The sequence below is a fragment of the Anguilla rostrata genome, chromosome 11, assembly GCF_018555375.3.
Source record: "Anguilla rostrata isolate EN2019 chromosome 11, ASM1855537v3, whole genome shotgun sequence".
Taxonomy (NCBI): Eukaryota; Metazoa; Chordata; class Actinopteri; order Anguilliformes; family Anguillidae; genus Anguilla; species Anguilla rostrata.
In genome coordinates this window covers 41780777-41801820 of record NC_057943.1, presented here as the reverse complement: position 1 = coordinate 41801820, position 21044 = coordinate 41780777, and the positions used below count along the sequence as shown (strand labels likewise).

The 21044-nt window shown below is 45.3% G+C and overlaps 1 long non-coding RNA gene across 1 annotated transcript in view; it reads left to right on the top strand.

Moving 5' to 3' along the window:
• Positions 1–475: 475 nt before the first annotated feature.
• LOC135234984 (uncharacterized) overlaps positions 476–21044 on the top strand; it is an 81765-nt gene continuing 61196 nt past the window's right edge. Inside the window, exon 1 of the long non-coding RNA XR_010324262.1 lies at positions 476–844. This is a non-coding gene — a long non-coding RNA (uncharacterized LOC135234984). The remainder of the gene's footprint in view (positions 845–21044) is intronic.

Genomic DNA, 21044 nt, shown 5'->3' with positions numbered 1-21044 from the left:
ATGCGTGCATATGTGTGTGCACTCAAGCACTCATTTCAGAGTTCAAGAAGGCTCAAACTTCTGTTCACAAGTTCTGCCTCTTATATCTTTCTGGAAGCTATCTTTTGATGAGGTAATTCGCATGGCATGACACTTTTTTACTCCCCCTCTCGTACTAATTTTCTGTTTTCCTGAGAACCTTTTTGCTTCGTCTCAGATACCCTGACGAAACGCCTAGGTTCCTGGTGCCTCAAGGCGGGGGAGGGTGTTCTTATTCTCCCTTCGCACACCATCTTGTTTCATACAGCTTATCTTCATTTGACATCACACAATACATGCAGTATTCAATAAAAATACATAGACTATTGATTAGGATATGACATTTTACAAGCAATGGTCATTGTAGGAGCCAGATTTGAGTTTAAACTTGTTTTCCTTGAGAGACTCTTAATTTTTGCTTTAGATTCATTGGCCTTTGGCTTGAGACTTTTATTTTGACATTTGCCACAGGTCACCTGATCAGTTAAGATGGGGTCTTCCATGCGCCCCGAGCGAGTCTCATAGTTTAGACAATGGAAGACGCTGGGTGACCAATAGTTTTTTACCGCTTCTATGCTTCTGTAAGCTCAGTTTAATTTGCCATTTCGAAAGCTTTATACTTTTGGAAACTCACAGTATAGAAAGCCATTTTTTATGTTGGAATTTTTAAGCCTTCAAACAATTTTGATTTAAAACACTGTGTAACGCCTGCCTGCGTACCTGCCTGCTTGCCTGCCTACCCCTTTGCATGCCTGCCTGCCTGCCTACCACCTTGCCTGCCTGCTTGTCTGCCTGCTTGCCTCTCTCCAACCATCATTGAACACAGGTATGATTCACAGCTGAATACAGTCTATATGACAAGAAAGCGCGTAACAACTAAACAGCGTCTAAAAAAATAGTGGAAAATCCTTTGATCTTTTGACCACTACAGTTGTACATATACCACCTGATGATATGCTTATAGCAAAGTACTTTTGACTATGAATTCCAACTCCATTTACAAAGTTGCCCTCAAGTCATGTTTACATATTTGTGACCTTCTCAGAGCCCTGTGTCAAGCCTCTTGTCTCCATTTATACCAAAAATGATTGCAGTTTAAACTTGGTGGTACACCCAGATTGTTATCTATCTATCTGTCTTAGCTCATCCACATTCCTTCCTCCTCAAAGGTAGTTCCTTCCCAGTACCTCTCCATTTTGCACACTTACATACATAGTTTTGTTATAAATGCATAAAAAATAATTAAACACAGTAAGCAAGCTTGTTTCTATCACAGTGGCCACATCTATACTTTCACTTTGTTGTTTTTGAGCAATATTGTTACTGTGGAGGTATGCTTTGGATCATTGTCCTGCTGGAAGGCTCAGTTGTGACAAAGTTTTAACTTTCTAGCTGATGTCTTGTTGCTTCAGTATTTCTAGATAATCCTTTTTCCTCATGATGCCATCTATTTTCTGAAGTACACCAGTCCCTTTTCCAGCAAAACACTCACACAACATGATGCTGCCACCCCCATGCTTCACAGTTGGGATGGTGTTCTTTGGATTAAAAGTCTGACCCTTTCTCCTCCATATATAGCGTTGATCATTATGGGCAATCCTTTGCAAACTTAATTCTGGCTTTTTTATGCCGGTATTGGAGTAGGGGCTTTTTTCTTGCACGACAGCCTTTCAGGCCATGGCGATGTAGGATTCTCTTAATGGTGGATGTAGATACTTTGGTACCTAATGCCTCCAACTCCTTTACCAGTTCCTTTGTTGTTGTCTTGGGGTTCAGTTAAACCTTTCTGTGCAAAGTTCGTTCAGCCCTGGGAGTTAATTTGTGCCTCCTTCCTGAACGATGCAGTGTCTATATGGTCCCAAGATTTTTATATTTGCATACAATTGTTTGTACAGATGCTTGTGGTACCTTCAGTTGTTTGGAAATTGCTCCTAAGGAACAACCGGACTTGTGGAGGTCTTGGCTGAGTTGCTTGGATTTTCCCATGGTATGAAGGGCAAAAAGGCAGTGGCTCTAAAGGTAGGCCCTTAGATACAGCCACTGGTGCCAATTAACTGCCAATTAACTCATAATTATGACAATTGGCCAATCAGAAGCTTCTAAAAATTCACTACATCAATTTCTGGAATCTTCCAGGCTGTTTAAAGAGACAGCCAACTTGTTTTATGTAAACTTTTAACACACTGGAATTTCGATATAGTGAATTAAAGCTTACATTTGAATATCTAGTTTGAATATCTTTTGCCTAGGTGTATTTAAACGTTTGGCCTCTACTTTATATAATGTGTGTGGGTGTATATAATATATGTGTGTGTGTTATATATAAATAGTGACCTGAGGTAACCTTGCTGACTTACACCCACCCCCACCCACCCTGCTTGTATCCAGCTGCTACAGTGTCCCTGTTACTAACTGGGCTAACGAGCTGTCCGGGGCTCGAACCTGTGACTGCGTGGGCCAGGCTGTGCTGACCGGGGTCAGCCAGTTAGCCCGCGTTTCACACGCTGCAGTGCAGAAGCTGCTGGGCGTCTGCCGCTAGCACCTGCTGCCTACAGCTGTGCGTATGGCTCAAACGCACCTGCGAGCGAACGCGAACGCACACACGCTCAACTTCTGTCTTACTGTGAACTGGGGGTGTGTTCTACCTGCTCACGATGTTGGAAAACATGTCTTTTAGCCGCAGCTCATTTTAATTAGCTGCAGGTCTGATATGGGCATGTGCGGCCATTTTGTTTCATTATGGTACACGTGTGTGATTGATCGGCTCTGTTCTGCTCACTTCGGGACTCTCACACACTTGGATATTTAAAGCAGTAGCGAACAGCGTATACTAAAGAAACGCCTCAGCTAAAATTACAGATGGCAAATGCTGCACAATGTACTCGCTTCCCTTAAGAGTTCACTTCATTCTAAATATAAACCTAAGCCGCCCCACATTCAGCCGAGATGTGGTATTACTGCGACTCGCTTTTCGGTTGTGCGGTTGGTGTCCACATTTGCACGGGCTACTGTAACGAGCTACGAGGGAAACTTGTTCATAAACTTTTTCGCGGTTCTAAACCTCAACCTTCCCATGAACTTTGTTCTCAATTTGCTGCTGGTCCTCAGCTTTGGTCTCGTTCGTAATGTCAAGTTCCATTTATCAATTTGTAGGCCAATGAAATCTGCCTACATGCCTTTGGACATTATTTGATACACAGGTGTGCTGGGAGTTGTATTTCATCATAAATAGTCGCCAACATATGCCTCATACTTGGGCCTCATATAGAGCAGTAGTTCCCAAGTCCATGACCCACTTAATGAACAAATAGGCCAACATTTCAAGTGACCCACCCGATATTACGATCACTTAGAAGAAGTTCTTATCCAGAGACACTTATAAAAGTGGAGAACAGCGTTAGTCTCAGGAAGACAAAAGTGTGATTTCAGAATAAAGGCACCAAAGGCCCATTTATATTCAACAGCTATGAAGTAATCCCAAGAAACCAGTGACTATGACTGTAAACAGAAGTGAATAGGGCCACAAGGCTGACCTGTCTATAAGGAGCTGGTCTTGTAACCGAAAGGTCACAGGTTCGATTACCAGGTAAGAGGCTGCTGTTGTACTCTTGAGCAAGGTACTCAACCTGCATTGCTTCAGTATGTCCAAGCTGTATAAATGGACGCAATGTAAATCCTATGTAAAAAAAAAAAAAAAAAAAAAAGTCATGTAAGTCGCTCTGGATAAGAGCATCTGCTAAATGCTGTGATGCAATGTAAAAGCCATCGGCAGGGAGAGGAGGGGGGAGGCGGAGGTTCCGCTGGGGTCACGGTGAGTCCGGGGCCGTCCTCGTTTCAGTCGGGATGAAAACGCTGCAGGGAGGGAAGACGGGGGCCCTGACTGAAAGTTCTAAAGGCCCATAAACTGAAAACCATTAAGGCACGGGACGGGCGGGAGAGGGGGAGAGGGGGAGAACGGTGTGAGTAACACTCAGCCCGGCCGTAGCACTGTGGCGTAAGCCTCGCTCCTGTTTTTAGCGCCGCGTTCATTATTAATGCGAGCGAACATCGCGCCAGACTGCAGCGATAGCGCCGCCGCTAGCGCAGCGCGGGCCGGCCAGCGCGGCGTCTCATTGGACCGCTGAGACGCACCGCAGGGTAAATAATGTAGACCCGTCCGGCGCCACTGTTTTATAGGATGCTGGCAGCCATTCAGTGTTTACTGTAATGGAGGACCGCTTATATGTCCAGGTACAGCGTAACATAAGGTGCATTGCCTCAGTGCGGATTTGTGTGGTGAACCAGGCTAGCTCATAAATATGTGTTAAATCTTACATGATCTTCAGCAAGTTCTTTGTTGGCAACTGAGCCATTGGGCCTCCCTGAGGTATCAGCCATCAGTGTGCACTGGTCGGCATTACTTAAATGAAGTAAAATGAGCTTATGACTAACGGAGAACAAATAAACAACATGTCTGTGCATTTGAGAACACGTGTGAGATGAACTGTATTCTTCTAAAAAAAAATACTTATGAATTTTTAAATATTTCAGTGCATGGTCTAAAATGTAGTACAGCAAGAACACAGAGAGAAGGACTGCCAAAATGTGCCCTTTTCATATGTGAAGTTAAATCATGTTGGGTAGTCATCATGTTGTTTTGATTACGTTGGTTTTTTTAGAGAATATTAATGAGCTATCTTCTTATTGTGATTAGAAATGTAGTGTTTTTATTTGTAAGTAATAGTGTGCCTGCTGTGCCTCTTCCCCATCTTAATTTATATTTGGGTTAGATTATTAATTCTGCATCCATCAGACAGACCAGCAGGGAGATTTGCTGTTATTGAACATCTTTATCTTTAGGGGACTGAGAAAAAACATTCAATTTTTAGACAAGCCACAGTAACCCATATACGAGCACACCTTTTTTTATTTAGTATCAAATCAGTGGAATCTACAAGCTCGTATTTTGAAGATAAGGCATTTGAATTATTTAGCTCATATCTGTTTTCAGCTCTCTCCTTCACCTTGAGTATTGAAAACAAGAAAATGATGCATACATTTTCTTTCAAGACTTGGCTTGATACGGTGTTAGATATTATCCAGTCTGTAGGTAATCAGAGCACTAATTTAGTCGGGAAAATGGCAAGCATTGTTGGGCTGAATGGCCTGTTTTCGTCATTATGTTATGTTATGTTATCTTAAGAGTTTGGGAGTAGCTTACAAAAGAACGAGGGATATATAAATATGACTTTTTCTGACATCGGTGCTGGTTAAATGAGGGCTTTGTTAGTAATTATTCCACAAAGTGTTCCTTATTAGATGTTGGAATGTTCTACTGCACGCTCAGTCTTCTCTATTTAATAAGGCTATGTTTTGAAAATAGGAGGCACATGGTGTACGTCTGAATTCAATTTTGCTTTTGCAAATGGCAAATTACGAGCTGCGGTACATGTTCATAATCTCCATGTCCTGAAAGTGTGTCGGGGAGCTGTCTGAGAGAACCGATGTCCTCAAAAATTCAGAGGTATCTAACGGAGTTACCCGCTTAGCGGCGTTTTCAAAAAGGACACCAAACAGCTCAACACCCTTTTCAGCTTCTGGAAATTTCCACGATAGCTGTGAGTTCGTCGAGACCAGCCCACCGCTCGAGCAATTTAACCGAGCGCACTTCTCCATAACAACTTTGTGAGGCGAGTTCGAGCAGAGATTGCGTTGCATATTAATACTGCGCTGTGTTGGCACAGAACGTTGTGACACCTGGCGTGTCGTATTATCAGTAAATTATCAGACGTGTCTTCTGTGGCTGTCCTTTCGGGGGGAGAGGTTGCCAAACGCACTGAGGCGAATAGAAAATAAAGGCTTTTCTACTGAAGGAACACAAAGTGATAAAAAATGGACTGATTTGTATTTGTCTTCCGTTCTATTTTGGACTTCCGTGTTAATCCCTCATAATATTTTGACATTAATAAATATTATGTAAAATGAAAGGCCTGTGTTGCATTATTATAAATCACTGTACACCGAATGCCTTTTTTGTATCACATCATGGTATTATCTTAAAATGAGCAGAACAACATACACACGCACGCACACACACGTAAACACACACACACATATACACACACGCACGCACACACACACACATATACACACGCACTCACACACACACGCACACACACACGTACGCACGCATACACACACACACGTACGCACGCACACAAACACACACATGTACGCACTCACACTCACACATCTACGCACTCACTCACACACACCATAAAACGTCGCAGCTGCAGGGTGCTTAAAGATGTATGAAGTGGCCCGCACTCAGAGATGCTCGCGCGGCTAGGAGCCGGAGCATAAAAAGGGCACACAATGTGTGTGTGGGGGGTCAGATATGTGAGTTTATCTGGGGTCATTCCTTTTGATTTACCCCTGCGCGCGATGCGCCGGGGCAATCGGACCGAGAGTTATATCAGCGCCCTTTAACCTCCCCGCGTCGCCGTAAACCCCCCCCCCCCCCCCGCCCAAATATCAGCCCTCTGTCCCCGTCCTTTATGACAGCTTTGAAAAACGTCCTTTAATAAGCCCGCCGCGAAAAAGAATGCGGCATCTTAGCACATTTCTGAATTATAGATAAGCCAGGAGAAACGGCGGCGATAAAGGTGTCACTTTCGTATTGCGGATCCGAGAAGAATTTATTCTTTTTATAAGCGCGGCGGCCCGAAGGTTCCTTCTTGACATTTACTTTTAGTGTTACGAGCGCTCGGAGCGCCGGCTGACTGATGGCTCTTAATTGCGGACGCGCCTTTCTGCGGCCTGGCGGGCCCCGGGCCGCTGCGCCCCGGCCCCCATTTGCATTTCACCTTCGGCCTCTCGGGGCGTGGCGGTGATTCGCCGGGGTTGGGCGGTTGGTTCGGCTCCTCTGACCAATGAGAAACCACCCTGCGTGAGAGAGGCGCAGCTCGCTCTCCTAAAGTTACTCCAGCAACACTGTTTATTTTGGAAGGGGGGCAGGGGGGGCTTACCTGGTCTCTTAGTGGAACATTTAAGGGGTGTGTTCATTTAAACCTTTAAAGGTCTCTTTTCTTGTCTATATTCTCTAATAATAAATTAGAACTAGTATGCCACTGCTTTATGTAAGTTCACAATGGTTTATAATGACAGACGTATCTTGTGGTTATGGGTGTAGATTTAATAAATAAAATGGCAATAATAATGCTAGGATGAATAATAATAATAATAATAATAATAATAATAATAATAACCATGTCTAACAATAGCTCCTGTTAGTCACTGTTATAATAATAAAAATAAAAACAGTAATAATAATAAATTCAGTGGTGTTGTAATAAAAATGTATCATTTTCATTATATTGGATGCAGCCCACACACAGAAGTTTACATTACATTACATTACATTACAGGCATTTAGCAGACGCTCTTATCCAGAGCGACTTACACAACTTTTACTTAGCACTTTACATTGTATCCATTTATACAGCTGGATATATACTGAAGCAATGCAGGTTAAGTACCTTGCTCAAGGGTACAACGGCAGTGTCCTTACCCGGGATTCGAACCTACGACCTTTCGGTTACAAGCGCAGTTCCTTACCCACTGCGCCACACTCCGTTTATGATGGGGCCATTGCCATATTGACTCCAGTCATCAGTCTTGACTGTGCTCGTTTTCTTGCACGTACTTTAGTTCTGTGCCAACACGGATAATTAATTAAACACTGATTATGATTGACAGCCATTTTTACAAGCAGCACTCCTGTCAAATTCAGACAAACAAAGGACCATGGGTTCTTTGAAGCGATGGGAAATGCATTACAAATGAGAGTAGCTATGTGACATTCAGCTTGTACATAAATAGATAAATAGGACTAATAATGATAATCAAATAGTTCATAATATTTTTTTAAGAGAAATATATTACAAATATTTAAGGAAGTTAAAGTGCTGAATGCCATGTATAAAGTTCAAATTAAAATTCAAATAGACTGAGCGATTGAATTTGAACACGGTCAGTTGTTTCTTCTGTCACTGATTGATGATGCTTGGTGAACGTATCTTTTTGCCTTTTAAAAAAAAAAAATACATTTGGCATCTCCAACCCCACCTGAATCTGGGATGTCCAGTTCACAAGCTATGTACAAGCATGCCGGCTTGGGAGAGTGTAGACAACTTGAAGCACACAGTGCCAGCCAGCTGCTTCTTTTCGCCCCACTGCCACACACAAGTTCTGCATGTGCAGAATGGGGGTGGAGGAGACCCAATCATACGCGAGCCACAGACGTCTAGACAGCCAACAGTGAGCACTGCTGTCCCCACCTCCCCTGCAGGGTTGCTGCCCACAGTCGGCTCTGGCACGGGCCGGATTCAACCCCAGGTCCTGGCACTCTTCCCTGCGCCACAAGCGGTAGTTTAAAAAAAAAAAAAAAAAATTATCGAGTAAGCTACCCAGCAGCCCCTTCGTTTCACCTTTTGAGTAAAATACAGAACTATTTCTTCCCTGGCATCCCAGAAGTCAGCCATTTAACTTTTAAAACTGCAGTTTTATTGCCTTGTGCAAATAATTAGCGATAACCTCGGCTCGGATATGCACTTCCAATTGAGTACTGGAATTTAGTCTGGTGGAACAAGAGCCTGCACACTTGCTTTGGATCAGAAATCCCGACAGCCTTCAGAAATTTGTGAGCTGGTTGACAAGTTGTTTTTTCATGTTTGTGTTTTCACAGGGTTGTAATACATTATCAGTTTCTCTACATCTTAACTAAATGTTTTGATCCATTTGTTTTTTTTTGTTTTTTTTTTCCCTGTGCTTTACATTTGTTGAGCCAGTGCATGATACTCATTTGTAAGCTGCTCAGTTTCAATGTTGGTTCTCTGGAATTTGACGTCATGAATTTCAAATGGTGGTCCTAGCCATAGCACACAGAGCAGTGTTTTGTGCAAGTCTTTCTCTCCAACCTTCATTCTCATTCATTTTCTTTCTACTTTGGCTCTGTCAAAGAAGCTGTGGGATCATTCGGAATACACACATTGTATTGTAGCTGGATGAACTCCAGCTGGTTTTATTGTATAAGGGGCATCAGACTTTCTGCAGAACAGAAGATAATTTTTGCCCAGGAGCTACAAGGTTTGGGGGAAAATCATTCACTGTGAAAACAGTGAAAGTTTATTTATTTATTTTTTTTATAAACCTTTGGCTTTCTTGGTTTTGTCTTGCCCTGGAGGATGTAATGTACATTATACTGTAAGATTATGTACATTCACATGGCTGTGTAAGCTACTGGCTTCATTTAGTGTTGTATCTTAAATGAAGGTGACCATTCTACATTCTGCGTGCGGCCTCATGAAACAAATGAGAAAAAAAAACCAAAGGCTGTATTTGACTCCCCCTTAAAGTGACATAGAAGCGCCCATGCAGTCTGACATTAAAGCGATTAAAAGTATGCTACTGAAAGAAGAGAGAGGTCCTTACACAGCTCGTTGGAGCCCTGTGGCCACCTTTCAAAGCGCCTTAGCTCTTGTGAGAATGGGGGGAATCAAGCTGAAGTGAAAGCAATAATCATTTAATTTCAATTTTACACACGTGTCGCCACTTGATAGATTTGTACCTTTCAACATTTATACTTACTTGAATGAAATCAGGGCCATTTTTTTTCTCTCTCTCTCCAGGAGCAGAACACTTTGGAAAATCCCACTGTAAATGCAGATTACACACTGTCACAAAGCTTCTTAAAAGGCTTATTTTAGCCGACTCCAAATTTCCGGAGATTGATTCGCTTGACGGACTCTGTGTTGTGGTAATAGAGGCCATGTTTGATTCATGAGGGTCCTCTCCGGGGAATGACATCTTCCTTTTTTTAAAGAAAGAAATCCTCGCCTCATTCTCCGGAAACATTTTCTCGCCCCTGGAGTTTGTTGCTGCTGAGGAAAATGTTCCGGCGAGAGTTGTTAAAAAGCCGGGCCTCCTCCCGGCAGACTGGTCTCCCCGGACAGCTCTGTGCCCGTGGAGGCTAGAGGAAGCCCAGCCCTCCGTCCTTTCTCGGTGGAAAAAGGCCAGGTCTGAGGGAAAGCTTTTTGTGATGCTGGTTCAGCATATTGGAGAGGGGGCGGGACCCCGGCGAGCTGTTCCGAATCAGGGGAAGCCCGTCCCGGGACAGTCTGGCCATTGATTGGCTGAGCGAGCAGATCCCCTGCCTGCTCGAGCGTGCCGCCCGCCCCCCAGTCTCATCCCAGAAGGGCGTGAGATGCCAGGGGAAGGAGCAGGTGTACCAAGCGATCCCCTGGCTCACGCTGTAATCACATCCTTAGGCTGTTCCCTAACCAGGCTGCCTACCCGTTCCTGGAGATCTGAGTTTTCATCCAACCTAAAAAAACCCATTCACAGCTAGAGCAGGGCTGCCCTACCCTGTTCCTGGAGATCTACTGTAGGTTTTCTCTCCAACCCTAATAAAGCACATTTAATTGAATTCCATTTGAGTGGGATGAGTGCTAGAGAGAAGCATAGGTGACATTTATCTCAGGCCCACTGTATTTCTGAAGTGTATGTGGGGGGTGTGGAGGGGAGGGGTTTGAGTAGGGGGATGTTCACGCATTCCAGTAGGTCTTTACCCAAAGGGGGCAGCCATTATTGCATTCTGTCGGCATCGGCCTGTTCAGTCAGATCCTTGTCTGACAGTGCCATCCCAGTGCAATCAGATGTTTGGCGATGGTGCCAGTTTGGAAGTACTCGTTACCAGCATCCCTAGGCTCAGTGTAATCACACCTTAGGGGTCCCAAAGCTGTACTCCTGAGCAAGAGTTTTAACAACTAATAGCACAGCATTCAACAGATGAGCAATCCAACTCTTTCAGCAGTAGGTAACATAGAAATGCAATTTTGACGGGATGCTTTGAGTGGGTGCAGCGTGCTAAAAGAGAAGATAGGGAATGTTATAGACCCCTGTATGAATGTATGTGTGGAGGATGATCAGGGGATGTCTGATTCCAGTAGGCTTTACTCCAAGGACGCCATTATTGCATTTTTGTCCATGGGCTTGTGGTATCAATCCCCTGTGGGAAGGGTTGTCCTCCACTAATCCCTCAGAATGTAATCATGAATTTGGGGTGGCGACAGACTGTAATGATTGGGAAACTCTGTTTATAAATAAAGGTTGTGGGTTCATTCCCGAGCTGGGGTCCTGCTGGTGTACTCCTGAGCAAGGTGCCTAACCGAATAACTTCAGGTAAAAATAACTCATTTCCAGCAGTATGAACTGAATCGTATGTCATCTGTGACAGGGTCTTTGTGTGAGCGCGTCTGCTAAGTGCCGAAAAGAAATGTTAGAGATCTTCAGCGATCAAGCGAATGCGCGCGGCGCGGCGCGTCCTCCGGTCGTGGATTCTGCCTGTCGCTTTGAGCTCCCGCCATCTGCTTCTCCGTACCGTCGACTGCAGGGCCCGTATGGCGGCTCTGACTGTTACTGTAGCTCCTGGGCACGCAATCAAAGTAAATCATCAGCCTTTCGAGAGCAGAGATGTTTTCTGTTTGTATTGATTATCGCGCTGCACTGCTATGCGCTCTTCGCTGTCACTGTTTGCCGAGGCTGAAAGCTAACCGACAGGCTAGACAGATGGCTAACTGTCCATAATTTATTCTGCTGATCTGATTGAGGCCCAAACACTTCAGTCCCAGCCAAAGAGCTCATCACTTCAGTCCTGAGCATCTGAGGGCAGAGCTCATTGCATTGTGCCACCATATCTCCATTTTCTTTCATCCGATAGTTCTGTATATTTTCGCTTTAAGCCCTGCCCTCCATCATCAAATCCGTTCATTCGTCAATCTCAACGCAGAGCTTCTGTTTCCGCTTCACATTTAGGTTCATTTTGTAAATTAATGATATGTTTTTTTTCTAATTGGTGCAATGTCAAAGGCTCACACTTGTTGATGAAGTGTGCTGGTCTGGGTTGCCTCATTGTCATTCACACACAAGGCCTTTTTTCTGAGGGCCAGTGCTGTTCCTAACAGTACTGCACTCTGTCGCACCTGGCAACCCCTTCATATCTTCCATATGCATGAGGGGAGAAAGCGATACATTTAGAGTGGGCCCTTGACAGAATGTGAAGCATGAACCCCCCGTAGCTAAAAGACCAGCCATAAATGATTAATACCCTGAATGACATTGACACTTTAATATTTAGGCGCATCATGACACTGTGTATTAAAACAGAAGTGAAAGTGAAGTGAACTCAAACATGGAGAGGGGAATTGTATCACAGCTACACGAGTGTTCAATTAGACCTTAAGCAAAATGCACAGAATGTTGTTTTGGGATGGGTACCTCAGAGCACCTTTCAGTGGCACTTTGGCCCGTCACATTGTGGGAGGGGCTTGTTCGTCTGCGATGTTCCTGTGTGTTCCAGCGCTGGGGAGGGGCCACGGGTTGCCGTGAGCGACGTCGCTCGTCGAGCGGCTTCCCCTGCCGTGAAAGCGTGCGTCGTATCGTGACCCGTTGAAAGGGAACGGTTTCTGTATCGCTGCGCCTGATTCGCTGTTCGGTCTCTATCGGTCCCTGTCTTTGTCCAATGAGACCCAAGCTTGTTAGATTCGGGAAGCAACATCGCAGTTCGGTGGAGGGAAACTTTCGTCAGACGGGTGCCTGTTTATTTGACGCCCGAGGGAAGGACAGTGAACCACAGTACGCAGATACCTGACAGACTGATGTCATCCAGTTTACATGAGTATCAGGAAAACCAATAGGAACTTTCATATCATTTTAGTTTTTCCCCCAATTTGGTGTTCTCATTCCTAACAGTGGACTCATTACTTCATTGCATCTCTTTTTCAGTAGTTCATCAATAATCTCTTCAACTTTTCTTTTAAAGTGTTTGGAAAGTGGAAATTTGGAAAGAGCACAGAACATAATTAGATCCTCATCTTTCCAGAAAATGAACAAGAAGAACCTGGCGACTGTTAATATGTTTGATGCTGATCATGTGGCATTCTTGCCCACAGAAATTGAATTCAGAAATTGTCAGGTTTGCTGTACTTTGGGGAAAAAATAGTTAATTCTGTTTGCTAGATTTTACTGGAAGAATTCTCTAGCGTAGTCACAAGTAAAATGAATTTCCCAGTTCAGAGTGAATACTTTGAATGCTCAGAGTATTTATTAACACAGAAGGAATAAATGTACAGTACAATCAGGCACACAGCCAGTTTATTTACAGTAAGTTTGTAGTCAAGACATATGAAAAAAAATTTCATATGAAAAAAAACTGTAACATTTATGAGGTGCCCTGTTTAAATAGAAACAAAATGGCGCTGCTGGATCACAGTCAAAGGCATCGTTTGATGCGTGCCCCAAAAGGGCTTGTGACAGACCTCGAATACCCTTTTGTGTGAGAGGAACTGAAGGTGTGGCGTTCTACAGAGCACTGTTTCGGTTCCCCCTCCCCCTCCCCCTCCCCTCCCCTCCGCTCCGCAGTGTCATCTGAGGGGAGCAGCCAGGCTCCGTGAGCTCCGGCTCGCTGGCAGGTGCGCGCTCCGACTCCAGTGCCTGGATCCGGGAGGGGAAAACCTTGAGACAAATTAATTTCCATAAAAAGAGAACGGGCCAGACCCGAATCAATCACGACGAGCACGGAGCCTCGCGCCTGTCACCGTCTGAAGACCCGTCGCTGCGGGACGCCCAAAGAGTGTCCTATCGCATGCCTCGGCGAAGCACAGACAAAGGAAAATAATGGAGAGCTGTGCTCTGAGTTTGTCCGTGAGGAAGGAGGAGTCACGGGACGCAGAGCGTGCCGTGGGGGACAAAATGGCCGCCGCTCTGCGCGTGTCTCCCCCTCGCCTCCCGCACTCCTGTAGAGATCTCCGCGCCGTTCGCGTCCCTGCCGTCTGAGGCCCACCGAAAACCGCGTCCCCCTGGCGTCCCGCGGCGGGTGTTTCCGCTCCACACCACACCCCCCCGCACCCCCCCGGTGTCTGTTTGTAATCAGCGGAGGTGCGAACAATTACGGGCAGCGGGGGAGTCCTGCGCTCACACCACCCGCCGCCTTAATGGCTCCAGTTAGGAGCGTCAATCAGGGACGCCTCGACCCAACAGGCACTGCGCTCCGCCCCTCCACCACCACCCCAACCCCCACCCGCCCAAAAGAAGACTTCGCTTGAGCCCAGGCCTGCCGCACCAGTGCCTGCGGTTCGGATGACAACCATCTCTGCGTCTCAGCCGCTCGGCCTCAGCGAGCGACGCCGTCTCTCAACGCTGCCCCCTGTCTCAGGCGGCGTGGCGGGCGGCCGCCATCTTCCCTCCTCCTTCAGCTGCCGTCCGAGGTTTTAAAACCTGCTCTCTCCCCCCCCCCCCGTCACCGCAGCGCGGGGAGCGCTACCCCTCGCGCGCTAGCGTGAAGACGTGCCGCGGGGGAGGGCGCGGGTTGCCACGTTTCAATCCAACGAGGCGCTTTTCCCGTTTGAAGTCTAACACGCGAGGAGCGTTTCGGTAAACACATGCTAATGGATGCAAATGTTTGCGCGTGCGGAAAATGAGCATCCAAATTTAGCCCAGGTAGCAGGCGCGCCGTAGCCGCAAAGCAGGCGTTCTCTGGGCGGGAGCTCAGCTGTCTCCTTCGGGCACATTCTGACCGAATTTTATTACCCACTCTCTGAGCACCTGGAACCGTCTAGATTGCATCAAGGATTTAGCCATGTCTGCGCCCCAGACTGCACAGAAATCTGAAGTTATTTCCTAGGCCGGGCTGGCGCAGTATTTCCAATCCGACGGGGCAATAACAGACGGCTCCATATTGCCTAGGCACACATGAAAAGCCGCGCTCCAATATTTGCGCGGCTTCCGTTGCCTCGCTCACACTGTAGCAGGGCTCCCAGCTACGTGGGGTGGGGGGGTGGGGGAGGGGAGGGGAGGGGAGGGAGGGGGGGGGGGAATTACAGATGTGACTGTGCCCTTGGAGTGCGTCTAATTCTCACACAGCAGCTGAAAATCCAACAGCAATTAACCTTTGTCTGCTTGCCTCCTCCTCCCTGTAATCAAGATAATTTTACATTTACACTTAGGCAAATGGAGTATTTATATTTAGACATACACATCTCATGGAGGGACTTGCAGAACATACTTTAATTATTGTACATAAAAATTGTTTATGCAATGGATTTTTTAAGTATCTAAGGAAATTACAACATGTGCTTTATTAGGAGAAGTGGAGGTTTATGGAATTTCCAGTGCGCGCGCGCGCGCGCGCACACACACACACACACACACACACACACACACACACACACACACACACACAGCAGTAATTTCTTTGCCACTGAAGCAAATGGATTTCCTTATGGCAGCTCTTTGTGTTTGAAGGCACATCCAAAGGCCATTGCCTGACATGCATTAGTGTTTTTAGGATGTGTGTGTCTGTTAAATGAGGAGGGGATGTGTGTGTCTGTTAAATGAGGAGGGGATGTGTGTGTCTGTTAAATGAGGAGGGGATGTGTGTGTCTGTTAAATGAGGAGGGGATGTGTGTGTCTGTTAAATGAGGAGGGGATGTGTGTGTCTGTTAAATGAGGAGGGGATGTGTGTGTCTGTTAAATGAGGAGGGGATGTGTGTGTCTGTTAAATGAGGAGGGGATGTGTGTGTGTCTGTTAAATGAGGAGGGGATGTGTGTGTCTGTTAAATGAGGAGGGGATGTGTGTGTCTGTTAAATGAGGAGGGGATGTGTGTGTCTGTTAAATGAGGAGGGGATGTGTGTGTCTGTTAAATGAGGAGGGGATGTGTGTGTCTGTTAAATGAGGAGGGGATGTGTGTGTCTGTTAAATGAGGAGGGGATGTGTGTGTCTGTTAAATGAGGAGGGGATGTGTGTGTCTGTTAAATGAGGAGGGGATGTGTGTGTCTGTTAAATGAGGAGGGATGTGTGTGTCTGTTGAATGAGGAGGGGATGTGTGTGTCTGTTGAATGAGGAGGGATGTGTGTGTCTGTTGAATGAGGGGAGTGTGTGTCTGTTAAATGAGGAGGGGATGTGTGTGTCTGTTAAATGAGGAGGGGATGTGTGTGTCTGTTAAATGAGGAGGGGATGTGTGTGTGTCTGTTAAATGAGGAGGGGATGTGTGTGTAGAGCCCCCTGCCTATTTGTGAGGCCTTGCTCTGGGCGACACCCCCCAAACCTGGGTGGGGGGATGCGGGACACGATGGTGCACCCTGCATCGCCAGGATCTCAGCGTTTTTACTCGCATTGTTATCCCCCTTTCTTATAATAAATATATAATAATAAATAAATAATATAATATTAAAATAATGCATATATAATAATACATAAAGGTGAGCCAGAAAAACTACAGTACATCTCATTCAACCAATCTTGATCTTAAATCTACAAACTGTTTGGTCTTTTTTTTTTTACTGATAATATCTCTTTTGAGAAGTCAATGGCAAGGTTGCACTGGGCTAGATGAGAAGTTATTTTCCTTGTTGAACTTAATCATATACGTTAGCATTTAAGTGTTTGCGTTTGTGTGTGTGTACGTGCTCGCACGCTTCTGAAAGAACGGAGAAAAATGTTCACACAAAATTCATCTGTTTGCCCCGATTTGGCGTTCACGCAGAGTTATTGCGCTCGTACGGCAGAACTTCTGCTCGGTCACACGCCGGGAAATGCTTGCTCCCCCCCCCCCCCCTCGCCCCCCGCCCTCCCGCCCGCCCGCCGCCCTCGGCAGGCTTGGCTTCACGCTGACAGACAGATTGCCCAAAACAAACAGGGAGGAGAGTTATGGAAGGCTGCATATTCTCTCTACTCCCAAAAAATAACTCTTCGTTGGACGGCGGAGCTGCGATGTATTATCAGCGAAGGTGCTAACGCGCGGGCCGAAGCCTTTATTTTCATTACCGCGGTTCTGGGAGCGCTCATAAACCACAGCGACCGGCAAAATCATAGCGCCGCGTCGGAAAAGGAAAACACGTAACTCCTGCTTACGACCGTCCCTCAAAGCGCGGGGCGGGATTGAGGAGGGGGGCCCCGTTTTGAGTTCGGCTCTGCCGTGATTGCAGGGCTGCCTCCGTGACGGAAATGTTTTGGCAGCTATCTTCCCCCGCTGATGGTTCTGCGTCGCTGAGCCCCACCGTGTAAACGCTGGGTCAGGGATCGGCCTGCTCGCGTGCGGTGAAAACGTCGCAGGGTGCGGGCGGCGCGGCGGCCGTTTTGTCTGGCGATCACCTGGCTTTAGACTCAGGCGATGGAAACGGGTTCGATTCCGGCGCTGCTTTGGCTTTAAAACCCACTAATGAAGTGGCTAAGGCAGGCATGAGCTAGTCTCCTCAGTGAGGACAGACTGCTTAATCGAGTCTTAATCGAGTTCCTTCGGGTAAATGTTATTATGGGTTTTGACAAAACCCATAATAACATTCCAGAGAAGTTCTCTGGAAGCTGAGACTAAGTGATCTGCTGTTCGTTCAACCCCCACATCACACTGCGATTTCACTTCTTAAAAATAGTTATTTTAGAAAGGAATGATGCTGACTTTTTCGACTTCACTGCATGATTTTTTTTTTGATGATTAATAGCAAAACTAAGAATAAATACAGGAGAACAGCTGTGCTCACCTCAGACAGTCGGGTTAGCATTTTTCAGTCAGAAGTGTCAGTTGCGTGGCATACATTGAGCTGATTAATTTATTAACCTTTCATAAGCACTTACAATGGACCTGTTGAGATTTATCATGAATCACAAGTGCATAAACTTAACATTTCATGCAACCTGGTATAAAAAGGAATGGAACACCTCACTGGTTAGCCTGTATTAGAAAAAAGTGTGCTAAAATAGGAAAGATCGAAGTCTTATTTAATGGATGGAATGTTCTGTTACATTCTAAACACTCTGTGTATTGAGCAGGAAGCTCACTCTTTTAACCTTGCAGCCCAGCCAGTGATGTGGTTAGCATGGGTAACGTTAGCAACTCTGCTGCAGGGCAGTGCTACTTCAGTCCTGTGGAGGTCAGGGCCTGTGTGTGTGTATCTGTGTGTGTGTGTGTGTGTGTGTGTGTGTGTGTGTGTGTGTGTGTGTGTGTGTGTGTGTGTGCGCGTGTGTGTACGCGCGTGTGTGTGTGTGTGCCTGTGTGTGTGTGCGTGTGCAAATGTGTGTGTGTGTGTGTGTCTGTCTGTCTGTCTGTCTGTCTGCATGCTTGTCTGTGTGTGTGTGCATGTGTGTGTGTGTTTGAGTATGTGTGTGTGCGTGTGGTGAAATTTGAGGCTGGACAAGTCAAGTCATCTAACTGCCTGAGTCTGTATAAGTGTAATACAATTTTGTCATACCCCAGCAAGCTCATTGTTCAGCAGTCTGCTCATTCTGGGAACGAGCAGAATTTCTATAAAAGCTCAGCACTTAATTAGAAGCCAGTGAATGAAAATTTCTGAAATTGATATGTGATAAATTTTAGGGGGGTCGGGTGGCAGGGTGGTTATTAAAGTCTCACCACAGCATTTTTGACAAATTGGAGAGTGGACAACAGTTTGAAGGGTCAAACAACAGCAAAGCACAGCAATATTCCCTCAAGATCTGAGAAGCGCTTTAACTGCCAATGTTTGTTGGAGAAAAAAGCAGCTCTGGAATGGTCTTTTCCCTTAAATTCCAACGAGTCTGCCAGGGTGTACGGCTGCATCAGGGGTTCACATCTTAACCCCTTCACACAATCTCCCTGGTGGTTGGCACGCCGGCATGCCTAGATTGCTCAACTCAGACATTCAGTGCTACTGCAACCAAGCTATGAGTTGAAAACAGAAACTCTGTGTTGTAGATTCATTAGTAGACGATACACGACAACTGAGCCGGATACGGAGCACCACCATTGTCGCTCTGGTCGTTCATTTAACACGCACCCCCTCCCTGCAGTCTCATCTGCAACTACACCCCCATGCATGCCACACTGGACAACAGTGTCAATCTGAGCATTCATAAAAATATTCTTTCACCTCAGAAAAATCATATTCCATCATAGCAACAAGATAAACCCGACAATAGCCCTAAGATATGTATATACAGCAGTGAAAACGCTGCGCATTGAATGACAAAATAAACAAGACAAATTTTTCTAAAATTATACCATGTCATTCTACTGTCAATATCTGGGACTAAATATGGAATAAATATACAACCTTACCATTGGTTTTACACATAGAGATGTCCCTTTCGAGACTGGGTGGTCATATATTGTCTTGAACAATCCATTTGTGAAATATGCGCTCATTTGTGACGCCTGGATACCTTCCAAAATAGCTGCGTGTAATACCACACATGCTGTTTATGGTGTTGTTGCCCTTTGTAGTACAATCTTGCTTGATTGACAATTAATCTATCAAACACTGCCAAAACGTGGTGGACAGTTTAATATTGTTTTAATGTCGTCCCGTTCCCATACAAGAAAACATTATACTATTTGTATGTACAGAAAAACATACAAGAGTTAATGGTTACACATTTAGCTACTGTACCTCATTGTGTGATACTGTTTTTGCATTATTTTTAAATCTGATATCAATGTTTCATCTTAAACCTTCATTAGGGACACATTTATATGCTTTATAATGGACAAAAAGCTTTTTCATTTTTGGAGAAATTGTGGATGTGTTTCTGGACCCCTAGATATTTTAGACCACTGTATTGATGGAAAGCTTGTAATTCCTGTTTTATACACAAACTAAAAAACAATCTAATTCCAAATGTCCTGCTTTATTTAAGCCATTTTTCAAGTCTCTGTGGTGTTCACATCGGGAGTTATAAAGCTTTAAATAGGGTACCCCTTAAATGGGCAAGGATTGGCCAGATTTGGCATGTGCGGGAAGGGGTTAAACGTTACAGAAAAGAAACTCACATTTAGGATGCAGTTCAGACAAAGGTTTTGTTGACCATTCATTTGAAGTGCTTTTCCTGCTGTCTAAAAATGTTGAATTCTTGCTGGTTGCTGAATTTAAAGAGTAACCTATTGCCCCTACTGAATTCAGAATTATACTTTTCTATAATTTGATTGTGCTTTGTTGGCACCTAAAGAGTTAAATAATTTCACATGCATGGCTGACCCAGGTCTGAAGGAAGAGGGTTGTATGCAGCATGGATCTGTCAGGCTACACCATGATTTTGCCTCTGAAATGTGCCCTTTTTTATACAAACAACAGGGCTGTCAACTTTGACTGAGAGACTGAGAGTGACTTTCTGTCTGAAACCAGTGCTTATCTATTAGGGTAGTATGACATGACTGCCACCAAATGCACAGAGTCCAGCTGCACTCGGTCTTCTTTGGGGAAAATAAACCACGTCTGCATGCTGCGTCGCTGGTCTCAGGGAGCAGTTTCTGATTGGTCTTCGCAGAATGTGAGCGTGCTCATCTTTCTCAAGAGCCAGACGGGCAATCGAGCGAAATGCCTCATCTGCATGCCCATCCCCCCGTTCTTCCTGTTTGTACAATGGATGAGCAAGGAGGGATGCAGCCATTTAAAATGGAAATAATTTAGGAGGTAGTCTGCACACTTGCCAAGTGTATTAAGACTTCACTCAACCAAAACTAATAAAGATTACTGTAGGGCCCGGAGAAGTCTGTGGCAGGCACTGTCAAGAGACTGTAGAGCTGAAGTCATGCACACGCACGCACACACACACACACACACACACACGCACACACACACACACCTGCCTCAAGATTTAAAGCTGTATGTGAATGTTTACCTTGTTTTTAAACCATTTGTTTTGTTTGACATTTGTTTTTCTCCCTCCCACCCTCTTACCCTTTTTGGTCTCTTGGTTTTTATGTAATCCTATGTGTCAAAGTGATGTAATCAACCTTAATTTATGATGTCACAGAAGGATGCCATTTTGTTTCTGTTGCTACCCATCAGGAAATGCTAATGGGAAAGAGGAAAAGGCAGCTTATTTGGATGTAGGAGCAGTGTTGCGTTTCGCAGTGCTTTCACAGCTACAGAAGCATGCAGGGTGAGTTATGTTGTGTACTCTATCATCATCACAATACCATAACTCACCCTTGAGTTGTGCGATACGTGTGGTGTGG